Source organism: Pleurodeles waltl, chromosome 2_2 (assembly GCF_031143425.1).
Source record: "Pleurodeles waltl isolate 20211129_DDA chromosome 2_2, aPleWal1.hap1.20221129, whole genome shotgun sequence".
Taxonomy (NCBI): Eukaryota; Metazoa; Chordata; class Amphibia; order Caudata; family Salamandridae; genus Pleurodeles; species Pleurodeles waltl.
Window position 1 is genome coordinate 633364803 of NC_090439.1, and position 12446 is coordinate 633377248.

The following is a 12446-nucleotide window of genomic DNA, read 5'->3' on the forward strand; positions in this document are numbered from 1 at the left end:
CTCAGCGGTGTTGAAACACCTGGACAGCTATATCCAGTTTCCCTGACGTGAGGTTTTAGCCCATGTGAAGGCTGACTTTTATGGTTTTGCATGCATCCCACATGTGGTGGGGGCCACTGCTGGGACATACTTTGGCATGGTCCCACCACAGGGCAATGAACAAGTACACTGCAACAGAAAAAACTTCCATTCCATCAAGTTGCAAGTTGTCTGTTTGATGGATCTCTAAATTTCACAGGTCTGTACCCGTTGTCCGGGTTCAGCCCATGATTCTTTCATAATGCAGAACAGCATCATACCCCAGCTGATGTTACAACCGTACCCAGAGAGGGCCTGGCTTGTTGGTAAGTCACATCTGACCTGTTTGTGTGTGCAATGTCAGGTGATACAGTCATGAAGTGAGTGACTCATTGTTGTACATATGTCCTTTTACTTCACAGGATACTCTGCTTATCCAAACTGTTTTTGGGTATTGGCGCCACTAAGGAATCCTAAACTAGGGGAAGTTTGCTTGAATGAGGCCCTTGGAAGAACAAGGCAGGTAGTGGAGCAGGCATTTGGGCTGTTGAAGGTCAGATTTAGGTGTTTAAACCAGACCGGTGGAGCCCTCCTCAACTCATCTGGGAAAGTGTGTCAAATCACTGTGGCATGCTGCATGCTCCACAACATAACCCTGCAGAAGAATAACCTAGTGCCACTGGGTGGGAATCCTGAAATGCCAAGTGAGGATGACAATGATGAAGAGGAAGTAGCTGAGTCACGGGTAGATTTCATCAACAGCTACCTTTAATGAGTGTAAGTATGTCATGTAATGTAATGCCTGTGACTGTACAAAGAACTACCGTTGTGAGAATGTGTAGAGTTGTGTTTTGGCAACAACTAGGGAGCTGATACTCTGCAATATTCAGCCAAAGGGTTCTTGAAGAGTTAGCCTTTGACATATCGCCACCTTGATGAAGCTGCTTTGTTTGTGTCTGTCTCATTGCAATTTCATTCGGTTTTCAGATGCTTATTATGTGATTTGTGTAATGGGTATGTTTTCAAGCCTATACTCCTTGTTTTGTCTTTGTGCAGGTACCTTCACTATGACCTCCTCATGTCGGCATTTTAAAGAGTTGTGACATTGGCACGTATCTGATGCTGTTCTGACATATGAAATGGACATGGATTGTTCTAGGCAATGTACATCACAGACTTGGGTTGTATGAGACTTGTGCCAAGGCAGCTTTAACAGTGTTTGGATGGAAGGTCTGAGGTGCACATTGACTTGTTTTGTGTGCTGTGTTGGGCCAATTTCATCATGTGTGTCATCATGAGGCATAAAATATGTTGTCGTCAATTGCGAACAAAGGGATTGTCCCTTCACATTGACGAACACTCTTCTTGTATGACCAGTATGTATCTGTAGATGTGTTTCATAATTTCAGGCCACAGTGCTTGTGCCACTGCACTGGCATATGTTTGCGTCATACCACCAAATTCATGGTCATTAGCTTGAGATGGGCCTGGGATCAGGGACTGGTGTACTGCCCTCTGTCTGTTCCTTGGTTTATATGATGGTGAATTACTCTGGTGTTGTATGTGATAAGGCTCATGCCGGTGCCACCATCCAATTTTCTGTGTGCCTATTCTACAGGGCAATGTCTGACAAGGCCCTTCTTTCCATGGCCTGGGAGCTGTACCTTGGTATGTGTACCTTAACATAATATGAGACAGTCATTCTTAGATATGACAGTCCAGACATTTCAACAGCCTATCTTGTGTACAGTGCAATAAAATGTTTGGTGTGACCAGACACTTGTGACAACGTGTTTGTGTGTATTGGTAAGAGTCCTTAGCAGGACGCTGTACCTGTCACCTATCGCTCCTTGCATTAGTATATTGTGCCTTCATCATCTGCTTCACATGGTCTTACCTCTCTGTGCAGCAAAATGTGGAACAGAAGCAAGCAGACAATGTCTTTGTTATAAGTGCATTGATTGAAAAAATGTGCAGAAAATAAAATTGGGGCATGATGGAACAGAAAAGTCAAGGTGTCAGTCATGGTGGATGAAATGATTGGAGTAGATTGCCACATCACTGGTAGCCCAAAGTCCAGTCTACTCCTCCCATTGAAAATGGAAGGTGGTTGAAGAGCAGTTAATAGTTAGAGTGAATATGTGACACACAAAGGAGGTCATTTTGGAAGAGGTCACTTGCTGGCAGTGGTGAGTGTCTTGCCATCTGCACCTCCTGGATTCCTCGGTGGACATCCCCACCTATCTAGGGTGGGGGATCTACTGCTACAGCACAATGCGTGTCTTCGGCGGGTTCTTCCCCTGATAGGGCCTCTCTCCCAGTGGCTGGCACTGATGAAGATCCTGGTGTAGATGCGCCAAAGGAAGGGGTAGAGTGCTGTTGTTGATCCCTGCTTAGGGTAGCATTAATGTCCCCCAGCAACCCTCTAAGGGAGGCCATGTTGATATTGTGAGCCTCTCACTGTTTCATGCATTTACTGATGGAAGCCGTTCTGCAGCTGCTTGATTTCCCCGAGTTCAGAAAGTACCTGGCCCATCACTCCTTGGGACTCCTGATAAACCCCCAAGATGTGGCTGAATGTGTCATGGCCGGGAGCAGCCCCAATGGCCTCATCCTGGTGGGCCCCATCATCCCTCTCGTGTACCCTATCCCCACAGGCCTGTCCCCTTGCCACAGGGTGCCCCCTCCCACTGCTTCCTGGCCCATCATTGTCAGAGGTGTTATGCTACGACTCATGATCCTGGACTGGAGGGCACAATATTGTTGACACTGTGCCAGGGACACAGGTTGAAGGGTGAATGGTTGCCTGTGATGTGGAGGCAACCGGGCTGGGATTTGATTTAGTAGCCACAGTGAGACTCACTGTTGGTGTCTGACCAGGTTGGCCGGATGGGCCAGAACTGTACTCCACATCCAGATGTCCAAGAGTATCTTCATCCCTGAGGGCTTCATTTAGGGGGATAGTGGCAGTCTCTTCAGTGGCAGCTCAACAGTTGATGTGAACAATACATTGTTACTGGTTGTATTGTGACATCTACCTCCAAATGTTTACAGTGATATTTTGCAAAGACCTTATACATATTTGATTTGCATGTAAACCTATTGTGACAGGTACACATGGCATTGGCTGTATTGATATGATGTGTGTGGAGTGCACCACATCTCCCAGCCTGAAACAGTTGCTGTGATGTGTCACACATTGTGCCTTGGGGGATGGCCTGGGAACGTCATCTTGCCACCAGTGCAGGCTAAACAGTGGCTAGGCAAGGTAGGTTTTTGACCCATTTTGAGGCTTAGCCAAATCTGATACAGGCAGACCCAGGAGTTTGCAGTATATGTGACATGAGTCATCGTGTGGTTACTACAGTTTTAATGTGTCTGCTGCCAATACCATTCAGGTAATGCATCTTGAGGCCTTTGGGATCATTGTTTTGTACACTGGGTAAGGTGTCCTGCCAGTCCCCAATAGTTTAATCTTGGGTTAGCAGGTCAAGATGAAGCTAGGAAGCCAAACACATCTCTGACTTAGGCATGGTCTGTATCCTGTTCACTCCCAGATGAGTACACCTCAAATGTAACTTAGCAGTCAAGAATATTTGATCAATTTACCACTGGTGTGGTGTTTTGAGCTGAGGAAACAATGCCTGCTGGGAGTTACAGTCATGTCACTGTCTCTATTGCCCACACATGACAATTGTCATCGTCCCAGGTGTGTAGAGTTAATTTGGGAGTTCTTTACTAGATGGATTTGGGCAAGTGAAACTAGTTTTGTTGTTGGAGGTAGGGAAACAGGGCCACTCAGGATTTGCATACTGCTCACTCTACTTCACACCATTTTTCATATGGTATCCCCACCGGATGAGTGGACGTAAATTGGGATTTCACAGAAATGGCTATTTGGGCATGTGGACCCTGGGCTTGTGTCTGGAGTAAGAGATACAGAGCCTCCTGCAATTAGCAGTCATGTCACTCCCTCTACTACACATATTTAACAAATGGTATCCTCATATCTGAGTAGATTTACATTCTGATTTGGCAAACTGGGCTCTTTGATCAAGTGTACACTGTTCTGGTGTTTGGAGTCAAAGAAAGAGTACCTCCTGTGAGTTGCAGTCAGGTTATTCACTCTACTTCACACACTTGACAAATAGTATCATCCCAGGTGAGTAGACTTCATTTGTGAGTTGACAAACAGGGGTATTTGGACAAAGGAACACTGTGCCTGTGTCTGGAGTTGTGGAAACATGCCTTCTGGGATTTGAAGTCCTGTCATTCTCTTTACTACATGCACTATACAAATGTTATCCCCCCAGGTGAGTACACTTCATTCGTGAGTTACCAAACCAGGGTATTTGGAGAGGAGGACACTGTGCTGGTGGTTGGTGTAACAGTATCAGGGCCTCCTGGGACCTGCATTAATGTCAATACCGTTGCTACGCACCATATGCTGTCCCCCTAGGTGAGTACAATTCATTTGTGAGTTGACAAACAAGGGTATATGGGCAAGTGAACACTGTACTGGTGTTTAGAGTTACAGAAACAGTGCCTTTTAGGCTTTGTAAACATGTCACTCTCTATACTATACACACTTAACAAGTGGTATTCTTCCAGGTTAGTAAAATACATTTCATAGTTCACTAACAGGTGTATTTGTGAAAGGGAACACTGGGCTGGTGTTTGGTTTTGGAGAAATATGGGTTATTTGGCTTTACAGTCCTGTCACTCCCTCTACTTCCAAACAGTTAGCCCATGGTATCCTCCCAGGTGAATACACACTAATTGGAAGTTCACCAACAGGAGTATTTGGAGAAGAGGACTTTGTGCTAGTGGTTGAAGTCACTAAAACAGCGCCTCCTGGGAGTTGTAGTCATGTCACTCCATGTACTTCACACACTATACAAATGTTATCCCCCCAGGTAGGTACACTTTAATTAGTAGTTAACAAACAAGAGTATTTGGAGAAGGAAACACTGGGCTGGTGGTTTAACAGTACCAGTGCCTCCAGGGAGTTGTAGTCATGCCAGTCCCTGTACTACATACACTATAAAAATGTCATCTTCCCAAGTAAGTACACTTCAGTTGTGAGTTGCCAAATAAATGTCTTTGGATAGGTAGACTGGTGAGTGGAGTGACAATAAAAGTGGCAAAAGGTGAGCTGTGGGCATGCATGACATAGCATTTTGGTGACATTTTTAGCTTTGTGACTTACCAGACTCCACTCCCCCAGATATTCCTGTCAAGCCCTAAAGATGCAGGATGAGCCAAGACCTTCCCCTCCCAGTGAAAGATATGTAATGGGACACTGGGAGGGCCACAACCAGTCTTCATGGCCTGCAGCTGGTCCCTGGAGGCTAGGGAATGTACCTTGCCCCTGAGGTAATTCCACATCTTCCTAAAGTCCTCATCTATGCGCAGGGTGGTACCTACAGCATTGACTTTGTTGACTATCCTGTCCCACATTTCTATTTTCCTACTGAGAGGAGTGCACTGGAATTTTTCTCCAAACAATTGTGGGTCTACTCTTATGATTTAATTCACCATGACTCTCAACTCCTCAGAAAAACAGGACATTTTTTAATGTGACATGGTGAAAAGAAAAAGTGTGTGACAGTGACTTACTAAAGAAAGGATGTGCAAGAGGGTGTGACTGGACAAAAGTGTGTGCTGGGTGTCAAAAGATATGGTGAGAAAAAAATGGTGCCTAATATCTGTTCTATGTACAAAGGTCACTCTGTTGTTAGTGTTTTCTGTTGGAGATGCAAAGGACTGTGGTATCTGATGTGGTGTGTTTTATAGTGTCCTTTGCAGGTGTGTCCAGTGTGGCAACGTGTGTCAGCTGTGTTGTTTTCAAATCTATCCAATGTGCAATTGTGCTCAGTGGTTGGTCATGGTGCTGTCAGCACTGGAGGCAGGACTTCCTTTTTTCGGGCATCCATGCTGCTGCTGTTTCTCTGCCTTTTTTTGGATGTTGGTCGGCGGTCCTGCCGTTTGACTCATAATAGGGCAGTCAGTAAGGCAGCCAACATGGCAGTTTTTAAACGTGGCATCATTGGCTTTGTCTTCCCTGTCTTTTTTGCCTCTGCTTCTCATGTTTTGACTGTGTGCCAGACTCTGTTTTTGCAGGTTTTGGGTCTCTGGGCACTTTACCACTGCTGACCAGTGCTAAAATGCAAGTGATCCCTGTCTAAATTGTATGTCTATTTGGCTTTTTAATGATTGGCATATTTATTTTATCACTAAGTCTCCAGAAAAAGTACTCTAGAGGTGCCCAGGTCCTGTAAATCAAATGCTATTGGTGGGCCTGTAGCACTGAGTGTGCCCCCCACAGGAGTAGCCCTATAAACAGGGCTCAGACCTGCCACAGAAGTGCCTGCGTGTGCAGTTTTTAAACTGCCAAATTGACCTGGCAAGTGTATACCTCTTGCCAGGCCCAAACCCTCCCTTTTTATACATCTAAGGCACCCCTGAGGTAAGCCCTAGGTAGCCCCACCACCAGGGTGCTGTGTCTGGTAAAGGTAGGACATGTACTGGTGTGTTATTTCATGTCCTAACAGATTCAGGTTTCACAGTTGCAAGGCCTACCTCTCTCATAGGTTAACATGGGGGTTGCCTTTAACTAACTTTTAAGTGCAGTTTACCTTTGGGAGCAGATGGAGATAGGGAGTTTGGAGTCTCTGAACTCACAATTTAAAAATACATCTTTTGGTAAAGTTGTTTTTTAAATTGTCAGTTTGAAAATACTACTTTTAGAAAGTGGGCATTTTCTTGCTTAAACCATTCTTTGACTCTGCCTGCTTGTGTATTCCCTGTCTGGGTCAGACTGACAGTTTGGCTGTTTGTGAATCGCCACTAGACAGTGACACAAAGGGTGATGGGCATTCTGGGCTAGGCTGAAGTGAGGAGAGGTCCCTTATACCTTAAAGGGCTGTGCCTGTCCTCACACAATGCCATTTCCAACTCCATGGTGTGAGTCTGGAGCCAGGCATAGGCAAGGCAGGATTTTGTCAACAACAGAGACGTTCCTATGAAGTTTGACAACTTCAAAGGCAGAAAGGGGTAAAATAATGGATCCAAAACCCCAGACTTTTAGATTACTTCAAGATTCAAGAGGAACCTCTGCTAAGGAGAAGAGCTGAAGAGATGGAGGAGGAGTACGGCCCTTTGTCTGTGACTGTGCTTTACTGGGTTGGCCTGCAGTTGTTGCTTCTGCCTGAAAGGGGACAAAGACTGGACTTTGTGGTATATTTCAGCTTGAGAAGTATCTCCAAGGTCTTGGACTGAGCTTGTCTCCTGTTTTGAAGTGTCAGTTACAGCAAAGACTACACCAGCCAGCCTCTGAGTTCACTTGGTATCGACTCTAGCTTGCCAGTGTAGGAGGCTGGCCTGGTTTGTAGTGGGTACTTACACCTTATTCCAGGTCCAGTTATCTCTTATTAGTGAAATGTAGTAGTATTCTAGCAGCTTAGGCTGATAGAGGTAGCTGTAGAAGAGCAGCTTAGGCTGAACTAGGAGACATGCAAAACTCCTGCAATATCACTGTAGTTACACATTACTTGTACACAATAAAAGACAATAATCAGTGTTACCAAAAATAAAGGTACTTTATTTTAGTGACACAAGGCCAAAGATATCTTAGAGGCAATACTCCTTCTGGAGGTAAGTATTATACACAATATATACACTAGACACCAAAATAAGGTAAGTAATTAGTCATAGGATAGTGCAAACAATAGAAAATACCATAGAATGCAATAGGAAGAGGTAGGTCTAGGGGCAACACAAACCATATACTAAGAAAGTGGAATGTGAATCACGAATTGCCCCCTAGACAAGTGTAGTGTGTAGAGAATTGATGGAAGAGTAAGAAAACCACAAAGGTGAGTAAAATACCCCACCCCAGAGCCCAGGAAAGTAGGAGTAAAGTACTGCAAGTTTCCTTAGGACACCCTACAAGTCATGATTAGAGTTATTGCAAGAACCAAGCAAGACTGCATGCAACAAATGGTGGATTTTTGGACCTGAAGACCTTAAAGAGAGGAGACCAAGTCCAGAAGTCACAGAAGATTCTAGGAAGGACAGGAGCCCCAGCCAATCTAGAAGATGATGCAAAAGAGAATTCTCCAGTTAGAAGAAGTTTGATGAAGAGCACCAAAGGAGATGGCTGCGGGTTCCTGCATGAGGCAAAGGATTGCAGCACTACAAAAGAAGGTTCCACGCCGCCGGAGAACAACTCAGCGAGTTCAGCGTCTCGCAGGATAGAGTGATGTGGACCTGGGCCAGGCTGTGCACAAAGGATTCTTGCAAATATTGCACAGAGACCTCAGGAGGTGAAGATAATGGGGTGCACAGGGGTATTGTCGCCAATGGGGAAGGCAAGCTCTTACTTCCTCCAAATTTGGACACAGCAGTCTGTGTCGAAGGGGTCTACCACCTGTGTTCCAAGGAGCACACTCATCGCCAGGAGAGGAGTTCAAGAGAACCAGTCTTCATCTTAGAAGGTGCCTGCTGGAGCAGGGAAGTGACTCCGTCACTCCACTGGAGATTTATTCGGTCCTTCTGGTGCAGGGTGAAGACAGGGAGTCCCCCACACACCGGGGAAACTGTTGCAGTTGCTGACTGGAGCTGAAGATGCAGAATTGAAGTAGCCCTTCTGGATACTTTATTGAGGTTACAGCGGTTCCTGGAGCAGTCTGTGGTTGATCCGAGGTCAGAGGATGAAGTAGTAGTTGCAGAGGATTCCTGATGGAAACTTGCAAGCAGAATCTGAAGAGAAACCCACAGGAGAGACCCTAAATAGCCATGAGGGGGGGATTGGCTACCTAACCAGGTATGCACCTATCAGCAGGGGTCTCTGACGTCACCTGCTGGCACTGGCCACTCAGAGGCCTCCAGAGTGTCCCAACACCTTGGGAAACAAGATGGCTGAAGTCTGGGACACACTGGAGGAGCTCTGGGCACCACCCCTGTGGTGGTGATGGACAGGGGAGTGGTCACTCTCATTTCCTTTGTCCAGTTTCGTGCCAGAGCAGGGACTGGGGGTCTCTGAACCAGTGTAGATTGGCTTATGCAAGGAGGGCACCATCTGTGCCCTTCAAAGCATTTCCAGAGGCTCTGGGAGGCTATCCCTTCCAAAGCCTGTAACACCTATTTCCAAAGGGAGAGGACGTAACACCCTCCTCCCTAAGGAAATGCTTTGTTCTGCCTTCCTGGGACTAAGCTGCTCAGACCCCAGGAGGGCAGAACTCTGTCTGTGAGGTGGCAGCAGTGGTAGAGCTGGTTTGGCAGGGAGGGGGTCCATGGTGGACTCCCCGGGATGCATGGAATTGGCTCCCCAATAACAGATTTGGAATGGGGGACATTTCCATGATCTTAGATACCCTACATGGCCATATTCAGGGTTACCATTGTGAAGCTACATATAGGTATTGACCTATATGTAGTGCACATGTGTAATGGCGTCCTTGCACTCACGAAGTCCGGGGATTTGGCCATGGACAGCGTGGGGGCACTTTGCTAGTGCAAGGGTGCCCTCACACTTAGTAACTTTGCACCTAGCCTTCAGTAAATGGAGGTTAGACATATAGGGGGTCATTCTGACCTTGGTGTCCATGACCGCCATGGTGGAGTTTGGCGGTAGCACCGCCAACAGGCTGGCGGTGCTTCCTGGGCGATTCTGACCGCGGCGGTAAAGCAGCGGTCGGAAAAGGGAAGCCGGCGGTTTCCCGCCGGTTTCCCGCTGGCCCAGGGAACCCGCCATGGCGGCGCTGCTTGCAGCACCGCCATGGGGATTCCGACCGCCTTCCCGCCAGCCTGTTTCTGGTGGTGTCCACCGCCGGAACCAGGATGGCGGGAACAGGTGCCGTGGGGCCCCTGGGGGCCCCTGCACTGCCCATGCCACTGGCATGGGCAGTGCAGGGGCCCCCTAACAGGGCCCCACAAAGATTTTCACTGTCTGCTTAGCAGACAGTGAAAATCGCGACGGGTGCCACTGCACCCGTCGCACCCCTTCAACTCCGCCGGCTCCATTCCGAGCCGGCTACATTGTTGAAGGGGCTGTCCCGCTGGGCCGGGCGGCGGTCTTCTGGCGGTCGGCCGCCGGCCGCGCGGGAAAACCGGAATGGCCGCCGCGGTCTTTTGACCGCGGTGCGGTCTTTTGGCGGGAACCGCTTGGTGGGCGGCGACCGCCGACCGCCGCGGTCAGAATGACCGCCATAGTGAAAATGGTTGTGAAATAGTGTGTGCACTATTTCACGCAGGCTGCAGTGGCAGTCCTGTGAAAGGGTTTGTCTGAGCTCCTTATAGGTGGCAAAATAAATGCTGCAGCCCATAAGGAGCTCCTGGAACCCCAGTGCCCTGGGTACCTAGGTACCATATACTAGAGACTTATAAGGGGGGTCCACTGTACCAATTGGATTTGGTTAATGAAGTCACAAGCCTATAGTGACAAATTTAGAAGCAGAGAGAGCATAAGCATTGAGGTTCTGGTTAGCAGAGCCTCAGTGACACATTTAAGCGCTACTGACAACACACACATTAGGCCACAAACTATGAGCACAAGGGTCCTGACCAGCAGGATCCCAGTGAGACAGGCAGAAACATACTGACATATAGGGTTTTCACTATAAGTATGGGAGTCCTGGCTAGCAGGATCCCAGTGACACATTAAAAACACACTCACACACACACTCACAAACAGGCCAAAAGTGGGGGTAACCATCCTGGAAAGAGGCTATTTTCTCACAGCCAGGGGATTCCATTCCAGTTCCTGGGCCCCTGTAAGTGAAATCTGGTGAAATTCCTTATGAAACAACTTCAGACGACTGCGAGCTACTCTGCAAGGGTGCCGCAATGCCACCTGCGGCTGAAGCTGTTGACCTCACTGAAGTGCGATGACCCCACAGTCAATACAGGCCCAATGTCGCCGCAGTCACTAATGTCCTGAGAAATCATGAAATCGGAGTGTTGTAGTGCCTACGTTCATGACAACTGAGTACTTCGAATCACTTGTGACCCAGTGGTGTGATTGTGACCCCATGAGGTCACCCCACAGCATCTTGACCCGCCGGACATCGACCCTGCCGGAAGTGTAAGGGACCGACACCTTGTACCGATGCTGCCTCATCTCCACCGTTCCGTAGCAATGACGCAACGCCTCTCACCAATGCCTCCGCTCCTTTGCCCTGCAGCACCAGAACCGACGCCGCATCGGATCCAGCGATGTCTCGCTCCTGGACTCTGTGCACAGGCTTGTTTCTTCACTTTTGCATAAGGTACTGTATCTGGGTGTCCATGTGATTCAGTGTCGGGCACCAGTGTCATCGCATTGTGGGAAACAACTCTGTCACAATGCTGAGATAACAGCAAATTGCAGCATTTGTGCTTCTTGGCGCTATTTTTGTGTTTAATCTTGCAAAGTCATATCTTTACTAGTGTATGTTAGATGTTTGTTGTATTGGTCTTGTTTTATTTAGATAAAGATTTACTATCTGTCTAAATCGGTTTGGTGTTCATTTTGTAGTATTTTCACTGTATCACTGTATGTGTTGGTACAAATACTTTCTACATTGCTTTTGAGATAAGCCTGACTGCCCGTGAAGAACTACTAAGGGGGTGAGCAGGGGTTATTCAAGTGTGTATCTACCCTGACTAGAGTGACTGTCCCTGCTTGGACAGAGTGCAAACTGACTGCCAACCAACAAGAGGCCCTATTTCTAACACTGGTGATCAGCGGTTGGGATTGAACTTCTACTTGTACTTGACATACAGTGATTAAGGGCCATATGTACGAACACATTTTCCCATTGACTCAGAATGGGAAAAACCCTTTGCTACATCTGGCCCTAAGTGTACAATACTGTGTCAGTTCAGACCATTATGTATTCACATACTACTTGTTTTTGCTTTTTCTGGATTTTTCCTGCTTCTATTTTTTTATCTTTTCTTAGGAACTCTCTGAACTTTTTGGGAATTTTGCATTTTTGAGTGAACTCACCAAGATGTCTCAATCTGGGGATGCACCAGCTGTGGCTACAAAGGCTGTGTTTGTGTTGGAGAAACTGGAGGAGTATACAGTGGCTCAACTGAAACAGTTTTGTAAGGATCTTGCCTACCCAATTAGGAGCTGCAAAAGGCATTGAGGCACTGAGGGCCTGGGTGGCAGCCAATGAGGCTTGGGCACACAGAGCAGAGGAGGATGAGGGTTGCGGAGATGCAAAGTACTCCAGAGGGTGTTTTGGGTAACCCTGTTCTGCCTGGAGGGAGGGTCTTCAGGGCAGGTAGCTGTGTGTCATCGAAAGGTCTGAACCCTGAGGAGTTGCAAGACAGACAAGCAGAGAGGGTGTACCAGTTTGAATTAGAAAGGTTAAAATGGAGATGGAGGAGAGAAGGTTGGCCGTAGAGAAGAAAAAGATGCTTTTGGCTCATGAGTT